Here is a 23,336-nt window from a genome sequence, read left to right as displayed (position 1 = left end):
ACTGTAAATAAAGATAAACCACCCGGGAACCACTGTAAATAAAGATAAAACACCCGGGGACCACTGTAAATATAGATAAACCACCCAGGGACCACTGCAAATAAAGATAAACCACCCAGGGACCACTGTAAATAAAGATAAACCACCCAGGGACCACTGTAAATTAAGATAAACCACCCAGGGACCACTGTAAATAAAGATAAACCACCCAGGAACCAATGTAAATAAAGATAAACCACCCAGGGACCACTGTAAATAAAGATAAACCACCCGGGGACCACTGTAAATAAAGATAAACCACCCGGGAACCACTGTAAATAAAGATAAACCACCCAGGGACCACTGTAAATAAAGATAAACCACCCAGGGACCACTGTAAATAAAGATAAACCACCCAGGAACCACTGTAAATAAAGATAAACCACCCAGGGACCACTGTAAATAAAGTTAAACCACCCGGGAACCACTGTAAATAAAGATAAACCACCCGGGAACCACTGTAAATAAAGATAAACCACCCAGGGACCACTGTAAATAAAGATAAACCACCCGGGGACCACTGTAAATAAAGATAAACCACACAGGGACCACTGTAAATAAAGACAAACCACCCAGTGACCACTGTAAATAAAGATAAACCACCCAGGAACCTCTGTAAAAAAAGATAAACCACCCAGGGACCACCGTAAAAAAAGATAAACCACCCGGGGACCACTGTAAATAAAGATAAACCACCCGGGGACCACTGTAAATAAATATAAACCACCCAGGAACCACTGTAAATAAAGATAAACCACCCGGGGACCACTGTAAATAAAGATAAACCGCCCAGGAACCACTGTAAATAAAGATAAACCACCCAGGGACCACTGTAAATAAAGATAAACCACCCGGGGACCACTGTAAATAAAGAGAAACCACCCAGGGACCACTGTAAATAAAGATAAACCACCCAGGGACCACTGTAAATAAAGATAAACCACCGAGGGACCAGTGTAAATAACGATAAACCACCCAGGGACCACTGTAAATAAAGATAAACCACCCAGGGACCAGTGTAAATAACGATCAACCACACAGGGACCACTGTAAATAAAGATAAACTACCCAGGGACCACTGTAAATAAAGATAAACCACCCGGGAACACTGTAAATAAAGATAAACCACCCAGGGACCACTGTAAATAAAGATAAACCACCAGGGGACCACTGTAAATAAAGATAAAACACCCGAGGACCACTGTAAATAAAGATAAACCACCCAGAGACAACTGTAAATAAAGATAAACCACACAGGGACCACTGTAAATAAAGATAAACCATCCGGGGACCACTGTAAATAAAGATAAACCACCCGGGAACCACTGTAAATAAAGATAAACCACCCAGGGACCACTGTAAATAAAGATAAACCACCCGGGAACCACTGTAAATAAAGATAAACCAGCCAGGGACCACTGTAAATAAAGATAAACCACCCAGGGACCACTGTAAATAAAGATAAACCACCCAGGGACCACTGTAAATAAAGATAAACCACCCAGGGACCACTGTAAATAAAGATAAACCACCCGGGAACCACTGTAAATAAAGGTAAACCACCCAGGGACCACTGTAAATAAAGATAAACCACCCAGGGACCACTGTAAATAAAGATAAACCACCCAGGGACCACTGTAAATAAAGATAAACCACCCAGGGACCACTGTAAATAAAGATAAACCACCCGGGAACCACTGTAAATAAAGATAAAACACCCGGGGACCACTGTAAATATAGATAAACCACCCAGGGACCACTGCAAATAAAGATAAACCACCCAGGGACCACTGTAAATAAAGATAAACCACCCAGGGACCACTGTAAATTAAGATAAAACACCCAGGGACCACTGTAAATAAAGATAAACCACCCAGGAACCACTGTAAATAAAGATAAACCACCCAGGGACCACTGTAAATAAAGATAAACCACCCGGGGACCACTGTAAATAAAGATAAACCACCCGGGAACCACTGTAAATAAAGATAAACCACCCAGGGACCACTGTAAATAAAGATAAACCACCCAGAGACCACTGTAAATAAAGATAAACCAGCCATGGACCACTGTAAATAAAGATAAACCACCCGGGAACCACTGTAAATAAAGTTAAACCACCCGGGAACCACTGTAAATAAAGATAAACCACCCAGGGACCACTGTAAATAAAGATAAACCACCCGGGGACCACTGTAAATAAAGATAAACCACACAGGGACCACTGTAAATAAAGATAAATCACCCAGTGACCACTGTAAATAAAGATAAACCACCCGGGGACCACTGTAAATAAAGATAAACCACACAGGGACCACTGTAAATAAAGATAAACCACCCAGTGGCCACTGTAAATAAAGATAAACCACCCAGGAACCTCTGTAAAAAAAGATAAACCACCCAGGGACCACTGTAAAAAAAGATAAACCACCAGGGGACCACTGTAAATAAAGATAAACCACCCGGGGACCACTGTAAATAAATATAAACCACCCAGGAACCACTGTAAATAAAGGTAAACCACCCGGGGACCACTGTAAATAAAGATAAACCGCCCAGGAACCACTGTAAATAAAGATAAACCACCCAGGGACCACTGTAAATAAAGATAAACCACGCGGGGACCACTGTAAAGAAAGAGAAACCACCCAGGGACCACTGTAAATAAAGATAAACCAGACAGGGACCACTGTAATTAAAGATAAACCACCCAGGGACCACTGTAAATAAATATAAACCACCCGGAGACCACTGTAAATAAAGATAAACAACCCAGAGACCACTGGAAATAAAGATAAACCACCCAGAGACCACTGTAAATAAAGATAAACTACCGAGGGACCAGTGTAAATAACGATAAACCACCCAGGGATCACTGTAAATAAAGATAAACCACCCAGGGACCAGTGTAAATAACGATAAACCACCCAGGGACCACTGTAAATAAAGATAAACTACCCAGGGACCACTGTAAATATAGATAAACCACCCAGGGACCACTGTAAATAACGATAAACCACCCAGAGACCACTGTAAATAAAGATAAACCACCCAGGAACCACTGTAAATAAAGATAAACCACGCAGGGACCATTGTAAATAAAGATAAACCACCCAGGAACCACTGTAAATAATGATAAACCACCCGGGGACTACTGTAAATAAAGATAAACCACCCAGGGACCACTGTAAATAAAGATAAACCACACAGGGACCACTGTAAATAAAGAAAAACCACCCAGGGACCACTGTAAATAAAGATAAACCACACAGAGACCACTGTAAATAAAGATAAACTACCCAGGGACCACTGTAAATAAAGATGAACCACCCAGGGACCACTGTAAATAAAGATAAACCATCCAGGGACCACTGTAAATAAAGATAAACCACCCGGGGACCACTGTAAATAAAGATAAACCACCCGGGGACCACTGTAAATAACGATAAACCACCCAGAGACCACTGTAAATAAAGATAAACCACCCGGGGAACACTGTAAATAAAGATAAACCACCCAGGGACCACTGTAAATAAAGATAAACCACCCAGGAACCACTGTAAATAAAGATTAACCACCCGGGGACCACTGTAAATAAAGATAAACCACCCAGGGACCACTGTAAATAAAGATAAACCACCCAGGGACCACTGTAAATAAAGATAAACAACCCGGGGACCACTGTAAATAAAGATAAACCACCCAGGGACCACTGTAAATAAAGATAAACCACCCAGTGACCACTGTAAATAAAGATAAACCACCCAGGAACCACTGTAAATAAAGATAAACCACCCAGCGACCACTGTAAATAAAGTTAAACCACCCGGGAACCACTGTAAATAAAGATAAACCACCCGGGAACCACTGTAAATAAAGATAAACCACCCAGGGACCACTGTAAATAAAGATAAACCACCCGGGGACCACTGTAAATAAAGATAAACCACACAGGGACCACTGTAAATAAAGACAAACCACCCAGTGACCACTGTAAATAAAGATAAACCACCCAGGAACCTCTGTAAAAAAAGATAAACCACCCAGGGACCACCGTAAAAAAAGATAAACCACCCGGGGACCACTGTAAATAAAGATAAACCACCCGGGGACCACTGTAAATAAATATAAACCACCCAGGAACCACTGTAAATAAAGATAAACCACCCGGGGACCACTGTAAATAAAGATAAACCGCCCAGGAACCACTGTAAATAAAGATAAACCACCCAGGGACCACTGTAAATAAAGATAAACCACCCGGGGACCACTGTAAATAAAGAGAAACCACCCAGGGACCACTGTAAATAAAGATAAACCACCCAGGGACCACTGTAAATAAAGATAAACCACCCAGGGACCACTGTAAATAAAGATAAACCACCCAGGGACCACTGTAAATAAAGATAAACCACCCAGGGACCACTGTAAATAAAGATAAACCACCCGGGAACCACTGTAAATAAAGATAAACCACCCAGGGACCACTGTAAATAAAGATAAACCACCCAGGGACCACTGTAAATAAAGATAAACCACCCAGGGACCACTGTAAATAAAGATAAACCACCCAGGGACCACTGTAAATAAAGATAAACCACCCGGGAACCACTGTAAATAAAGATAAAACACCCGGGGACCACTGTAAATATAGATAAACCACCCAGGGACCACTGCAAATAAAGATAAACCACCCAGGGACCACTGTAAATAAAGATAAACCACCCAGGGACCACTGTAAATTAAGATAAAACACCCAGGGACCACTGTAAATAAAGATAAACCACCCAGGAACCACTGTAAATAAAGATAAACCACCCAGGGACCACTGTAAATAAAGATAAACCACCCGGGGACCACTGTAAATAAAGATAAACCACCCGGGAACCACTGTAAATAAAGATAAACCACCCAGGGACCACTGTAAATAAAGATAAACCACCCAGAGACCACTGTAAATAAAGATAAACCAGCCATGGACCACTGTAAATAAAGATAAACCACCCGGGAACCACTGTAAATAAAGTTAAACCACCCGGGAACCACTGTAAATAAAGATAAACCACCCAGGGACCACTGTAAATAAAGATAAACCACCCGGGGACCACTGTAAATAAAGATAAACCACACAGGGACCACTGTAAATAAAGATAAATCACCCAGTGACCACTGTAAATAAAGATAAACCACCCGGGGACCACTGTAAATAAAGATAAACCACACAGGGACCACTGTAAATAAAGATAAACCACCCAGTGGCCACTGTAAATAAAGATAAACCACCCAGGAACCTCTGTAAAAAAAGATAAACCACCCAGGGACCACTGTAAAAAAAGATAAACCACCAGGGGACCACTGTAAATAAAGATAAACCACCCGGGGACCACTGTAAATAAATATAAACCACCCAGGAACCACTGTAAATAAAGGTAAACCACCCGGGGACCACTGTAAATAAAGATAAACCGCCCAGGAACCACTGTAAATAAAGATAAACCACCCAGGGACCACTGTAAATAAAGATAAACCACGCGGGGACCACTGTAAATAAAGAGAAACCACCCAGGGACCACTGTAAATAAAGATAAACCAGACAGGGACCACTGTAATTAAAGATAAACCACCCAGGGACCACTGTAAATAAATATAAACCACCCGGAGACCACTGTAAATAAAGATAAACAACCCAGAGACCACTGGAAATAAAGATAAACCACCCAGAGACCACTGTAAATAAAGATAAACTACCGAGGGACCAGTGTAAATAACGATAAACCACCCAGGGATCACTGTAAATAAAGATAAACCACCCAGGGACCAGTGTAAATAACGATAAACCACCCAGGGACCACTGTAAATAAAGATAAACTACCCAGGGACCACTGTAAATATAGATAAACCACCCAGGGACCACTGTAAATAACGATAAACCACCCAGAGACCACTGTAAATAAAGATAAACCACCCAGGAACCACTGTAAATAAAGATAAACCACGCAGGGACCATTGTAAATAAAGATAAACCACCCAGGAACCACTGTAAATAAAGATAAACCACCCGGGGACTACTGTAAATAAAGATAAACCACCCAGGGACCACTGTAAATAAAGATAAACCACACAGGGACCACTGTAAATAAAGAAAAACCACCCAGGGACCACTGTAAATAAAGATAAACCACACAGAGACCACTGTAAATAAAGATAAACTACCCAGGGACCACTGTAAATAAAGATGAACCACCCAGGGACCACTGTAAATAAAGATAAACCACCCAGGGACTACTGTAAATAAAGATAAACCACCCGGGGACCACTGTAAATAAAGATAAACCACCCGGGGACCACTGTAAATAACGATAAACCACCCAGAGACCACTGTAAATAAAGATAAACCACCCGGGGAACACTGTAAATAAAGATAAACCACCCAGGGACCACTGTAAATAAAGATAAACCACCCAGGAACCACTGTAAATAAAGATTAACCACCCGGGGACCACTGTAAATAAAGATAAACCACCCAGGGACCACTGTAAATAAAGATAAACCACCCAGGGACCACTGTAAATAAAGATAAACAACCAGGGGACCACTGTAAATAAAGATAAACCACCCAGGGACCACTGTAAATAAAGATAAACCACCCAGTGACCACTGTAAATAAAGATAAACCACCCAGGAGCCTCTGTAAAAAAAGATAAACCACCCAGGGACCACTGTAAATAAAGATAAACCACCCAGGAACCACTGTAAATAAAGATAAACCACCCAGGGACCACTGTAAATAAAGATAAACCACCCAGAGACCACTGTAAATAAAGATAAACCACCCGGGGACCACTGTAAATAAAGATAAACCACCCATGGACCACTGTAATAAAGATAAACCACCCGGGGACCACTGTAAATAAAGATAAACCACTCAGGGACCACTGTAAATAAAGATAAACCACCCAAAGACCACTGTAAATAAAGATAAACCACCCGGGGACAAATGTAAATAAAGATAAACAACTCAGGGACCACTGTAAATAAAGATAAACCACACAGGGACCACTGTAAATAAAGATAAACCACCCGGGGACCACTATAAATAAAGATAAACCACACAGGGACCACTGTAAATAAAGATAAACCACACAGGGACCACTGTAAATAAAGATAAACCACACAGGGACCACTGTAAATAAAGATAAACCACACAGGGACCACTGTAAATAAAAATAAACCACCCGGGGACCACTGTAAATAAAGATAAACAACCCGGGTACCACTGTAAATAAAGATAAACCACCCGGGGACCACTGTAAATAAAGATAAACCACCCGGGGACCACTGTAAATAAACATAAACCACACAGGGACCACTGTAAATAAAGATAAACCACCCAGGGACCACTGTAAATAAAGATAAACCACCCAGGGACCACTGTAAATAAAGATAAACCACCAGGGGACCACTGTAAATAAAGATAAAACAACCGGGGACCACTGTAAATAAAGATAAACCACCCAGAGACAACTGTAAATAAAGATAAACCACCCAGGGACCACTGTAAATAAAGATAAACCACCCAGGGACTGCTGTAAATAAACATAAACCACACAGGGACCACTGTAAATAAAGATAAACCACCCGGGGACCACTGTAAATAAAGATAAACCACCCAGAGACAACTGTAAATAAAGATAAACCACCCAGGGACCACTGTAAATAAAGATAAACCACCAGGGGACCACTGTAAATAAAGATAAAACACCCGGGGACCACTGTAAATAAAGATAAACCACCCAGAGATAACTGTAAATAAAGATAAACCACCCGGGTACCACTGTAAATAAAGATAAACAATCCGGGGACAACTGTAAATAAAGATAAACCACCCGGGGACCACTGTAAATAAAGATAAACCACCCGGGGACCACTGTAAATAACGATAAACCACCCAGGGACCACTGTAAATAAAGATAAACCACCCGGGGACCACTGTAAATAAAGATAAACCACCCGGGGACCACTGTAAATAAAGATAATCCACCCGGGGACCACTGTAAATAAAGATAAACCACCCAGGGACCACTGTAAATAAAGATAAACCACCCAGGGACCACTGTAAATAAAGATAAACCACCCGGGGACCAGTGTAAATAAAGATACACCACCCAGGGACCACTATAAATAAAGATAAACCACCCGGGGACCACTGTAAATAAAGATAAACCACACAGGGACCACTGTAAATAACGATAAACCACCCAGAGACCACTGTAAATAAAGATAAACCACCCAGGAACCACTGTAAATAAAGATAAGCCACCCAGGGACCACTGTAAATAAAGATAAACCACCCAGGGACCACTGTAAATAAAGATAAACCACCCGGGAACCACTGTAAATAAAGATAAACCACCCAGGGACCACTGTAAATAAAGATAAACCACCCAGGGACCACTGTAAATAAAGATAAACCACACAGGGACCACTGTAAATAAAGATAAACCACACAGGGACCACTGTAAATAAAGATAAACCACCCGGGGACCACTGTAAATAAAGATAAACCATCCGGGGACCACTGTAAATATAGATAAACCACCCAGGGACCACTGCAAATAAAGATAAACCACCCAGGGACCACTGTAAATAAAGATAAACCACCCAGGGACCACTGTAAATTAAGATAAATCACCCAGGGACCACTGGAAATTAAGATAAATCACACAGGGACCACTGTAAATAAAGATAAAACACCCGGGGACCACTGTAAATATAGATAAACCACCCAGGGACCACTGTAAATAAAGATAAACCACCCGGGGACCACTGTAAATAAAGATAAACCACCCAGGAACCACTGTAAATAAAGATAAACCACCCGGGGACCACTGTAAATAAAGATAAACCACCCGGGGACCACTGTAAATAAAGATAAACCACCCAGAGACCACTGTAAATAAAGATAAACCACCAAGAGACCACTGTAAATTAAGATAAACCACCCAGGGACCACTGTAAATAAAGATAAACCACACAGGGACCACTGTAAATAAAGATAAACCACCGAGGGACCAGTGTAAATAACGATAAACCACCCAGGGACCACTGTAAATAAAGATAAACCACCCAGGGACCAGTGTAAATAACGATAAACCACCCAGGGACCACTGCAAATAAAGATAAACCACCCAGGGACCACTGTAAATAAAGATAAACCACCCAGGGACCACTGTAAGTTAAGATAAACCACCCAGGGACCACTGTAAATAAAGATAAACCACCCAGGAACCACTGTAAATAAAGATAAACCACCCAGGGACCACTGTAAATAAAGATAAACCACTCGGGGACCACTGTAAATAAAGATAAACCACCCGGGAACCACTGTAAATAAAGATAAACCACCCAGGGACCACTGTAAATAAAGATAAACCACCCAGAGACCACTGTAAATAAAGATAAACCAGCCAGGGACCACTGTAAATAAAGATAAACCACCCGGGAACCACTGTAAATAAAGATAAACCACCCGGGAACCACTGTAAATAAAGGTAAACCACCCAGGGACCACTGTAAATAAAGATAAACCACCCGGGGACCACTGTAAATAAAGATAAACCACACAGGGACCACTGTAAATAAAGATAAACCACCCAGTGACCACTGTAAATAAAGATAAACCACCCGGGGACCACTGTAAATAAAGATAAACCACACAGGGACCACTGTAAATAAAGATAAACCACCCAGGGACCACTGTAAATAACGATAAACCACCCAGAGACCACTGTAAATAAAGACAAACCACCCAGGAACCACTGTAAATAAAGATAAACCACCCAGGGACCACTGTAAATAAAGATAAACCACCCAGGGACCACTGTAAATAAAGATAAACCACCCGGGAACCACTGTAAATAAAGATAAACCACCCAGGGACCACTGTAAATAAAGATAAACCACCCAGGGACCACTGTAAATAAAGATAAACCACACAGGGACCACTGTAAATAAAGATAAACCACACAGGGACCACTGTAAATAAAGATAAACCACCCGGGGACCACTGTAAATAAAGATAAACCATCCGGGGACCACTGTAAATATAGATAAACCACCCAGGGACCACTGCAAATAAAGATAAACCACCCAGGGACCACTGTAAATAAAGATAAACCACACAGGGACCACTGTAAATTAAGATAAATCACCCAGGGACCACTGTAAATTAAGATAAATCACCCAGGGACCACTGTAAATAAAGATAAAACACCCGGGGACCACTGTAAATATAGATAAATCACCCAGGGACCACTGCAAATAAAGATAAACCACCCAGGGACCACTGTAAATAAAGATAAACCACCCAGGGACCACTGTAAATTAAGATAAATCACCCAGGGACCACTGTAAATAAAGATAAACCACCCAGGAACCACTGTAAATAAAGATAAACCACCCAGGGACCACTGTAAATAAAGATAAACCACCCAGGGACCACTGTAAATAAAGATAAACCACCCGGGGACCACTGTAAATAAAGATAAACCACCCAGAGACCACTGTAAATAAAGATAAACCACCCAGAGACCACTGTAAATTAAGATAAACCTCCCAGGGACCACTGTAAATAAAGATAAACCACCCAGGAACCACTGTAAATAAAGATAAACCACCCAGGAACCACTGTAAATAAAGATAAACCACCCGGGGACCACTGTAAATTAAGATAAACCACCCAGGGACCACTGTAAATAAAGATAAACCACCCAGGAACCACTGTAAATAAAGATAAACCACCCAGGGACCACTGTAAATAAAGATAAACCACCCGGGGACCTCTGTAAATAAAGATAAACCACCCGGGAACCACTGTAAATAAAGATAAACCACCCAGGGACCACTGTAAATAAAGATAAACCACCCAGAGACCACTGTAAATAAAGATAAACCAGCCAGGGACCACTGTAAATAAAGATAAACCACCCGGGAACCACTGTAAATAAAGATAAACCACCCGGGAACCACTGTAAATAAAGGTAAACCACCCAGGGACCACTGTAAATAAAGATAAACCACCCGGGGACCACTGTAAATAAAGATAAACCACACAGGGACCACTGTAAATAAAGATAAACCACCCAGTGACCACTGTAAATAAAGATAAACCACCCGGGGACCACTGTAAATAAAGATAAACCACACAGGGACCACTGTTAATAAAGATATACCACCCAGGGACCACTGTAAATAACGATAAACCACCCAGAGACCACTGTAAATAAAGACAAACCACCCAGGAACCACTGTAAATAAAGATAAACCACCCAGGGACCACTGTAAATAAAGATAAACCACCCAGGGACCACTGTAAATAAAGATAAACCACCCGGGAACCACTGTAAATAAAGATAAACCACCCAGGGACCACTGTAAATAAAGATAAACCACCCAGGGACCACTGTAAATAAAGATAAACCACACAGGGACCACTGTAAATAAAGATAAACCACACAGGGACCACTGTAAATAAAGATAAACCACCCGGGGACCACTGTAAATAAAGATAAAGCATCCGGGGACCACTGTAAATATAGATAAACCACCCAGGGACCACTGCAAATAAAGATAAACCACCCAGGGACCACTGTAAATAAAGATAAACCACACAGGGACCACTGTAAATTAAGATAAATCACCCAGGGACCACTGTAAATTAAGATAAATCACCCAGGGACCACTGTAAATAAAGATAAAACACCCGGGGACCACTGTAAATATAGATAAATCACCCAGGGACCACTGCAAATAAAGATAAACCACCCAGGGACCACTGTAAATAAAGATAAACCACCCAGGGACCACTGTAAATTAAGATAATTCACCCAGGGACCACTGTAAATAAAGATAAACCACCCAGGAACCACTGTAAATAAAGATAAACCACCCAGGGACCACTGTAAATAAAGATAAACCACCCAGGGACCACTGTAAATAAAGATAAACCACCCGGGGACCACTGTAAATAAAGATAAACCACCCAGAGACCACTGTAAATAAAGATAAACCACCCAGAGACCACTGTAAATTAAGATAAACCACCCAGGGACCACTGTAAATAAAGATAAACCACCCAGGAACCACTGTAAATAAAGATAAACCACCCAGGAACCACTGTAAATAAAGATAAACCACCCGGGGACCACTGTAAATAAAGATAAACCGCCCAGGAACCACTGTAAATAAAGATAAACCACCCAGGGACCACTGTAAATAAAGATAAACCACCCGGGGACCACTGTAATTAAAGAGAAACCACCCAGGGACCACTGTAAATAAAGATAAAACACCCGGGGACCACTGTAAATAAAGATAAACCATCCAGAGACAACTGTAAATAAAGATAAACCACACAGGGACCACTGTAAATAAAGATAAACCATCCGGGGACCACTGTAAATAAAGATAAACCACCCGGGAACCACTGTAAATAAAGATAAACCACCCAGGGACCACTGTAAATAAAGATAAACCACCCGGGGACCACTGTAAATAAAGATAAACCACCCGGGAACCACTGTAAATAAAGATAAACCAGCCAGGGACCACTGTAAATAAAGATAAACCACCCAGGGACCACTGTAAATAAAGATAAAACACCCGGGGACCACTGTAAATAAAGATAAACCACCCAGAGACAACTGTAAATAAAGATAAACCACACAGGGACCACTGTAAATAAAGATAAACCATCCGGGGACCACTGTAAATAAAGATAAACCACCCGGGAACCACTGTAAATAAAGATAAACCACCCAGGGACCACTGTAAATAAAGATAAACCACCCGGGGACCACTGTAAATAAAGATAAACCACCCGGGAACCACTGTAAATAAAGATAAACCACCCAGGGACCACTGTAAATAAAGATAAACCACCCAGGGACCACTGTAAATAAAGATAAACCACCCAGGGACAACTGTAAATAAAGATAAACCACCCAGGGACCACTGTAAATTAAGATAAACCACCCAGGGACCACTGTAAATAAAGATAAACCACCCAGGAACCACTGTAAATAAAGATAAACCACCCAGGGACCACTGTAATTAAAGATAAACCACCCGGGGACCACTGTAAATAAAGATAAACCACCCGGGAACCACTGTAAATAAAGATAAACCACCCAGGGACCACTGTAAATAAAGATAAACCACCCAGAGACCACTGTAAATAAAGATAAACCAGCCAGGGACCACTGTAAATAAAGATAAACCACCCGGGAACCACTGTAAATAAAGATAAACCACCCGGGAACCACTGTAAATAAAGGTAAACCACCCAGGGACCACTGTAAATAAAGATAAACCACCCGGGGACCACTGTAAATAAAGATAAACCACACAGGGACCACTGTAAATAAAGATAAACCACCCAGTGACCACTGTAAATAAAGATAAACCACCCGGGGACCACTGAAAATAAAGATAAACCACACAGGCACCACTGTAAATAAAGATAAACCACCCAGGGACCACTGTAAATAACGATAAACCACCCAGAGACCACTGTAAATAAAGACAAACCACCCAGGAAACACTGTAAATAAAGATAAACCACCCAGGGACCACTGTAAATAAAGATAAACCACCCAGGGACCACTGTAAATAAAGATAAACCACCCGGGAACCACTGTAAATAAAGATAAACCACCCAGGGACCACTGTAAATAAAGATAAACCACCCAGGGACCACTGTAAATAAAGATAAACCACACAGGAACCACTGTAAATAAAGATAAACCACACAGGGACCACTGTAAATAAAGATAAACCACCCGGGGACCACTGTAAATAAAGATAAACCATCCGGGGACCACTGTAAATATAGATAAACCACCCAGGAACCACTGTAAATAAAGATAAACCACCCGGGGACCACTGTAAATAAAGATAAACCGCCCAGGAACCACTGTAAATAAAGATAAACCACCCAGGGACCACTGTAAATAAAGATAAACTACCCGGGGACCACTGTAATTAAAGAGAAACCACCCAGGGACCACTGTAAATAAAGATAAAACACCCGGGGACCACTGTAAATAAAGATAAACCATCCAGAGACAACTGTAAATAAAGATAAACCACACAGGGACCACTGTAAATAAAGATAAACCATCCGGGGACCACTGTAAATAAAGATAAACCACCCGGGAACCACTGTAAATAAAGATAAAACACCCGGGGACCACTGTAAATAAAGATAAACCACCCGGGAACCACTGTAAATAAAGATAAACCACCCAGGGACCACTGTAAATAAAGATAAACCACCCGGGGACCACTGTAAATAAAGATAAACCACCCGGGAACCACTGTAAATAAAGATAAACCACCCAGGGACCACTGTAAATAAAGATAAACCACCCGGGGACCACTGTAAATAAAGATAAACCACCCAGAGACAACTGTAAATAAAGATAAACCACACAGGGACCACTGTAAATAAAGATAAACCATCCGGGGACCACTGTAAATAAAGATAAACCACCCGGGAACCACTGTAAATAAAGATAAACCACCCAGGGACCACTGTAAATAAAGATAAACCACCCGGGGACCACTGTAAATAAAGATAAACCACCCGGGAACCACTGTAAATAAAGATAAACCAGCCAGGGACCACTGTAAATAAAGATAAACCACCCAGGGACCACTGTAAATAAAGATAAACCACCCAGGGACCACTGTAAATAAAGATAAACCACCCAGGGACCACTGTAAATAAAGATAAACCACCCGGGAACCACTGTAAATAAAGATAAACCACCCAGGGACCACTGTAAATAAAGATAAACCACCCAGGGACCACTGTAAATAAAGATAAACCACCCAGGGACCACTGTAAATAAAGATAAACCACCCAGGGACCACTGTAAATAAAGATAAACCACCCGGGAACCACTGTAAATAAAGATAAAACACCCAGGGACCACTGTAAATATAGATAAACCACCCAGGGGCCACTGCAAATAAAGATAAACCACCCAGGGACCACTGTAAATAAAGATAAACCACCCAGGGACCACTGTAAATTAAGATAAACCACCCAGGGACCACTGTAAATAAAGATAGACCACCCAGGAACCACTGTAAATAAAGATAAAACTCCCAGGGACCACTGTAAATAAAGATAAACCACCCGGGGACCACTGTAAATAAAGATAAACCACCCGGGAACCACTGTAAATAAAGATAAACCACCCAGGGACCACTGTAAATAAAGATAAACCACCCAGAGACCACTGTAAATAAAGATAAACCAGCCAGGAACCACTGTAAATAAAGATAAACCACCCGGGAACCACTGTAAATAAAGATAAACCACCCGGGAACCACTGTAAATAAAGATAAACCACCCAGGGACCACTGTAAATAAAGATAAACCACCCGGGGACCACTGTAAATAAAGATAAACCACACAGGGACCACTGTAAAAAAAGATAAACCACCCAGTGACCACTGTAAATAAAGATAAACCACCCAGAGACCACTGTAAATAAAGATAAACCACCCAGAGACCACTGTAAATTAAGATAAACCACCCAGGGACCACTGTAAATAAAGATAAACAACCCAGGAACCACTGTAAATAAAGATAAACCACCCAGGAACCACTGTAAATAAAGATAAACCACCCGGGGACCACTGTAAATAAAGATAAACCGCCCAGGAACCACTGTAAATAAAGATAAACCACCCAGGGACCACTGTAAATAAAGATAAACCACCCGGGGACCACTGTAATTAAAGAGAAACCACCCAGGGACCACTGTAAATAAAGATAAAACACCCGGGGACCACTGTAAATAAAGATAAACCATCCAGAGACAACTGTAAATAAAGATAAACCACACAGGGACCACTGTAAATAAAGATAAACCATCCGGGGACCACTGTAAATAAAGATAAACCACCCGGGAACCACTGTAAATAAAGATAAACCACCCAGGGACCACTGTAAATAAAGATAAACCACCCGGGGACCACTGTAAATAAAGATAAACCACCCGGGAACCACTGTAAATAAAGATAAACCAGCCAGGGACCACTGTAAATAAAGATAAACCACCCAGGGACCACTGTAAATAAAGATAAAACACCCGGGGACCACTGTAAATAAAGATAAACCACCCAGAGACAACTGTAAATAAAGATAAACCACACAGGGACCACTGTAAATAAAGATAAACCATCCGGGGACCACTGTAAATAAAGGTAAACCACCCGGGAACCACTGTAAATGAAGATAAACCACCCAGGGACCACTGTAAATAAAGATAAACCACCCGGGGACCACTGTAAATAAAGATAAACCACCCGGGAACCACTGTAAATAAAGATAAACCAGCCAGGGACCACTGTAAATAAAGATAAACCACCCAGGGACCACTGTAAATAAAGATAAACCACCCAGGGACCACTGTAAATAAAGATAAACCACGCAGGGACCACTGTAAATAAAGATAAACCACCCGGGAACCACTGTAAATAAAGATAAACCACCCAGGGACCACTGTAAATAAAGATAAACCACCCAGGGACCACTGTAAATAAAGATAAACCACCCAGGGACCACTGTAAATAAAGATAAACCACCCAGGGACCACTGTAAATAAAGATAAACCACCCGGGAACCACTGTAAATAAAGATAAAACACCCAGGGACCACTGTAAATATAGACAAACCACCCAGGGGCCACTGCAAATAAAGATAAACCACCCAGGGACCACTGTAAATAAAGATAAACCACCCAGGGACCACTGTAAATTAAGATAAACCACCCAGGGACCACTGTAAATAAAGATAAACCACCCAGGAACCACTGTAAATAAAGATAAACCTCCCAGGGACCACTGTAAATAAAGATAAACCACCCGGGGACCACTGTAAATAAAGATAAACCACCCGGGAACCACTGTAAATAAAGATAAACCACCCAGGGACCACTGTAAATAAAGATAAACCACCCAGAGACCACTGTAAATAAAGATAAACCAGCCAGGGACCACTGTAAATAAAGATAAACCACCCGGGAACCACTGTAAATAAAGATAAACCACCGGGGAACCACTGTAAATAAAGATAAACCACCCAGGGACCACTGTAAATAAAGATAAACCACCCGGGGACCACTGTAAATAAAGATAAACCACACAGGGACCACTGTAAAAAAAGATAAACCACCCAGTGACCACTGTAAATAAAGATAAACCACCCGGGGACCACTGTAAATAAAGATAAACCACACAGGGACCACTGTAAATAAAGATAAACCACCCAGTGACCACTGTAAATAAAGATAAACCACCCAGGAACCTCTGTAAAAAAAGATAAACCACCCAGGGACCACTGTAAAAAAAGATAAACCACCCGGGGACCACTGTAAATAAAGATAAACCACCCGGGGACCATTGTAAATAAATATAATCCACCCAGGAACCACTGTAAATAAAGGTAAACCACCCGGGGACCACTGTAAATAAAGATAAACCGCCCAGGAACCACTGTAAATAAAGATAAACCACCCAGGGACCACTGTAAATAAAGATAAACCACCCGGGGACCACTGTAAATAAAGAGAAACCACCCAGGGACCACTGTAAATAAAGATAAACCACACAGGGACCACTGTAATTAAAGATAAACCACCCAGGGACCACTGTAAATAAATATAAACGACCCGGAGACCACTGTAAATAAAAATAAACCACCCAGAGACCACTGGAAATAAAGATAAACCACCCAGAGACCACTGTAAATAAAGATAAACCACCGAGGGACCAGTGTAAATAACGATAAACCACCCAGGGACCACTGTAAATAAAGATAAACCACCCAGGGACCAGTGTAAATAACGATAAACCACCCAGGGACCACTGTAAATTAAGATAAACTAACCAGGGACCACTGTAAATAAAGATAAACCACCCAGGGACCACTGTAAATAACGATAAACCACCCAGAGACCACTGTAAATAAAGATAAACCACCCAGGAACCACTGTAAATAAAGATAAACCACCCAGGGACCATTGTAAATAAAGATAAACCACCCAGGAACCACTGTAAATAAAGATAAACCACCCGGGGACCACTGTAAATAAAGATAAACCACCCAGGGACCACTGTAAATAAAGATAAACCACCCAGGGACCACTGTAAATAAAGATAAACCACCCGGGGACCACTGTAAATAAAGATAAACCACCCGGGAACCACTGTAAATAAAGATAAACCACCCAGGGACCACTGTAAATAAAGATAAACCACCCAGAGACCACTGTAAATAAAGATAAACCAGCCAGGGACCACTGTAAATAAAGATAAACCACCCGGGAACCACTGTAAATAAAGATAAACCACCCGGGAACCACTGTAAATAAAGGTAAACCACCCAGGGACCACTGTAAATAAAGATAAACCACCCGGGGACCACTGTAAATAAAGATAAACCACACAGGGACCACTGTAAATAAAGATAAACCACCCAGTGACCACTGTAAATAAAGATAAACCACCCGGGGACCACTGAAAATAAAGATAAACCACACAGGGACCACTGTAAATAAAGATAAACCACCCAGGGACCACTGTAAATAACGATAAACCACCCAGAGACCACTGTAAATAAAGACAAACCACCCAGGAACCACTGTAAATAAAGATAAACCACCCAGGGACCACTGTAAATAAAGATAAACCACCCAGGGACCACTGTAAATAAAGATAAACCACCCGGGAACCACTGTAAATAAAGATAAACCACCCAGGGACCACTGTAAATAAAGATAAACCACCCAGGGACCACTGTAAATAAAGATAAACCACACAGGGACCACTGTAAATAAAGATAAACCACACAGGGACCACTGTAAATAAAGATAAACCACCCGGGGACCACTGTAAATAAAGATAAACCATCCGGGGACCACTGTAAATATAGATAAACCACCCAGGGACCACTGCAAATAAAGATAAACCACCCAGGGACCACTGTAAATAAAGATAAACCACACAGGGACCACTGTAAATTAAGATAAATCACCCAGGGACCACTGTAAATTAAGATAAATCACCCAGGGACCACTGTAAATAAAGATAAAACACCCGGGGACCACTGTAAATATAGATAAATCACCCTGGGACCACTGCAAATAAAGATAAACCACCCAGGGACCACTGTAAATAAAGATAAACCACCCAGGGACCACTGTAAATTAAGATAAATCACCCAGGGACCACTGTAAATAAAGATAAACCACCCAGGAACCACTGTAAATAAAGATAAACCACCCAGGGACCACTGTAAATAAAGATAAACCACCCAGGGACCACTGTAAATAAAGATAAACCACCCGGGGACCACTGTAAATAAAGATAAACCACCCAGAGACCACTGTAAATAAAGATAAACCACCCAGAGACCACTGTAAATTAAGATAAACCACCCAGGGACCACTGTAAATAAAGATAAACCACCCAGGAACCACTGTAAATAAAGATAAACCACCCAGAAACCACTGTAAATAAAGATAAACCACCCGGGGACCACTGTAAATAAAGATAAACCGCCCAGGAACCACTGTAAATAAAGATAAACCACCCAGGGACCACTGTAAATAAAGATAAACCACCCGGGGACCACTGTAATTAAAGAGAAACCACCCAGGGACCACTGTAAATAAAGATAAAACACCCGGGGACCACTGTAAATAAAGATAAACCATCCAGAGACAACTGTAAATAAAGATAAACCACACAGGGACCACTGTAAATAAAGATAAACCATCCGGGGACCACTGTAAATAAAGATAAACAACCCGGGAACCACTGTAAATAAAGATAAACCACCCAGGGACCACTGTAAATAAAGATAAACCACCCGGGGACCACTGTAAATAAAGATAAACCACCCGGGAACCACTGTAAATAAAGATAAACCAGCCAGGGACCACTGTAAATAAAGATAAACCACCCAGGGACCACTGTAAATAAAGATAAAACACCCGGGGACCACTGTAAATAAAGATAAACCATCCAGAGACAACTGTAAATAAAGATAAACCACACAGGGACCACTGTAAATAAAGATAAACCATCCGGGGACCACTGTAAATATAGATAAACCACCCGGGAACCACTGTAAATAAAGATAAACCACCCAGGGACCACTGTAAATAAAGATAAACCACCCGGGGACCACTGTAAATAAAGATAAACCACCCGGGAACCACTGTAAATAAAGATAAACCAGCCAGGGACCACTGTAAATAAAGATAAACCACCCAGGGACCACTGTAAATAAAGATAAAACACCCGGGGACCACTGTAAATAAAGATAAACCACCCAGAGACAACTGTAAATAAAGATAAACCACACAGGGACCACTGTAAATAAAGATAAACCACACAGGGACCACTGTAAATAAAGATAAACCATCCGGGGACCACTGTAAATAAAGATAAACCACCCGGGAACCACTGTAAATAAAGATAAACCACCCAGGGACCACTGTAAATAAAGATAAACCACCCGGGGACCACTGTAAATAAAGATAAACCACCCGGGAACCACTGTAAATAAAGATAAACCAGCCAGGGACCACTGTAAATAAAGATAAACCACCCAGGGACCACTGTAAATAAAGATAAAACACCCGGGGACCACTGTAAATAAAGATAAACCACCCAGAGACAACTGTAAATAAAGATAAACCACACAGGGACCACTGTAAATAAAGATAAACCATCCGGGGACCACTGTAAATAAAGGTAAACCACCCGGGAACCACTGTAAATGAAGATAAACCACCCAGGGACCACTGTAAATAAAGATAAACCACCCGGGGACCACTGTAAATAAAGATAAACCACCCGGGAACCACTGTAAATAAAGATAAACCAGCCAGGGACCACTGTAAATAAAGATAAACCACCCAGGGACCACTGTAAATAAAGATAAACCACCCAGGGACCACTGTAAATAAAGATAAACCACGCAGGGACCACTGTAAATAAAGATAAACCACCCGGGAACCACTGTAAATAAAGATAAACCACCCAGGGACCACTGTAAATAAAGATAAACCACCCAGGGACCACTGTAAATAAAGATAAACCACCCAGGGACCACTGTAAATAAAGATAAACCACCCAGGGACCACTGTAAATAAAGATAAACCACCCGGGAACCACTGTAAATAAAGATAAAACACCCAGGGACCACTGTAAATATAGACAAACCACCCAGGGGCCACTGCAAATAAAGATAAACCACCCAGGGACCACTGTAAATAAAGATAAACCACCCAGGGACCACTGTAAATTAAGATAAACCACCCAGGGACCACTGTAAATAAAGATAAACCACCCAGGAACCACTGTAAATAAAGATAAACCTCCCAGGGACCACTGTAAATAAAGATAAACCACCCGGGGACCACTGTAAATAAAGATAAACCACCCGGGAACCACTGTAAATAAAGATAAACCACCCAGGGACCACTGTAAATAAAGATAAACCACCCAGAGACCACTGTAAATAAAGATAAACCAGCCAGGGACCACTGTAAATAAAGATAAACCACCCGGGAACCACTGTAAATAAAGATAAACCACCGGGGAACCACTGTAAATAAAGATAAACCACCCAGGGACCACTGTAAATAAAGATAAACCACCCGGGGACCACTGTAAATAAAGATAAACCACACAGGGACCACTGTAAAAAAAGATAAACCACCCAGTGACCACTGTAAATAAAGATAAACCACCCGGGGACCACTGTAAATAAAGATAAACCACACAGGGACCACTGTAAATAAAGATAAACCACCCAGTGACCACTGTAAATAAAGATAAACCACCCAGGAACCTCTGTAAAAAAAGATAAACCACCCAGGGACCACTGTAAAAAAAGATAAACCACCCGGGGACCACTGTAAATAAAGATAAACCACCCGGGGACCATTGTAAATAAATATAATCCACCCAGGAACCACTGTAAATAAAGGTAAACCACCCGGGGACCACTGTAAATAAAGATAAACCGCCCAGGAACCACTGTAAATAAAGATAAACCACCCAGGGACCACTGTAAATAAAGATAAACCACCCGGGGACCACTGTAAATAAAGAGAAACCACCCAGGGACCACTGTAAATAAAGATAAACCACACAGGGACCACTGTAATTAAAGATAAACCACCCAGGGACCACTGTAAATAAATATAAACGACCCGGAGACCACTGTAAATAAAAATAAACCACCCAGAGACCACTGGAAATAAAGATAAACCACCCAGAGACCACTGTAAATAAAGATAAACCACCGAGGGACCAGTGTAAATAACGATAAACCACCCAGGGACCACTGTAAATAAAGATAAACCACCCAGGGACCAGTGTAAATAACGATAAACCACCCAGGGACCACTGTAAATTAAGATAAACTAACCAGGGACCACTGTAAATAAAGATAAACCACCCAGGGACCACTGTAAATAACGATAAACCACCCAGAGACCACTGTAAATAAAGATAAACCACCCAGGAACCACTGTAAATAAAGATAAACCACCCAGGGACCATTGTAAATAAAGATAAACCACCCAGGAACCACTGTAAATAAAGATAAACCACCCGGGGACCACTGTAAATAAAGATAAACCACCCAGGGACCACTGTAAATAAAGATAAACCACCCAGGGACCACTGTAAATAAAGATAAACCACCCGGGGACCACTGTAAATAAAGATAAACCACCCGGGAACCACTGTAAATAAAGATAAACCACCCAGGGACCACTGTAAATAAAGATAAACCACCCAGAGACCACTGTAAATAAAGATAAACCAGCCAGGGACCACTGTAAATAAAGATAAACCACCCGGGAACCACTGTAAATAAAGATAAACCACCCGGGAACCACTGTAAATAAAGGTAAACCACCCAGGGACCACTGTAAATAAAGATAAACCACCCGGGGACCACTGTAAATAAAGATAAACCACACAGGGACCACTGTAAATAAAGATAAACCACCCAGTGACCACTGTAAATAAAGATAAACCACCCGGGGACCACTGAAAATAAAGATAAACCACACAGGGACCACTGTAAATAAAGATAAACCACCCAGGGACCACTGTAAATAACGATAAACCACCCAGAGACCACTGTAAATAAAGACAAACCACCCAGGAACCACTGTAAATAAAGATAAACCACCCAG

This window comes from Scyliorhinus torazame, chromosome 23 (assembly GCF_047496885.1).
Source record: "Scyliorhinus torazame isolate Kashiwa2021f chromosome 23, sScyTor2.1, whole genome shotgun sequence".
NCBI lineage: Eukaryota > Metazoa > Chordata > Chondrichthyes > Carcharhiniformes > Scyliorhinidae > Scyliorhinus > Scyliorhinus torazame.
Note: the sequence above shows the minus strand (reverse complement) of the source record.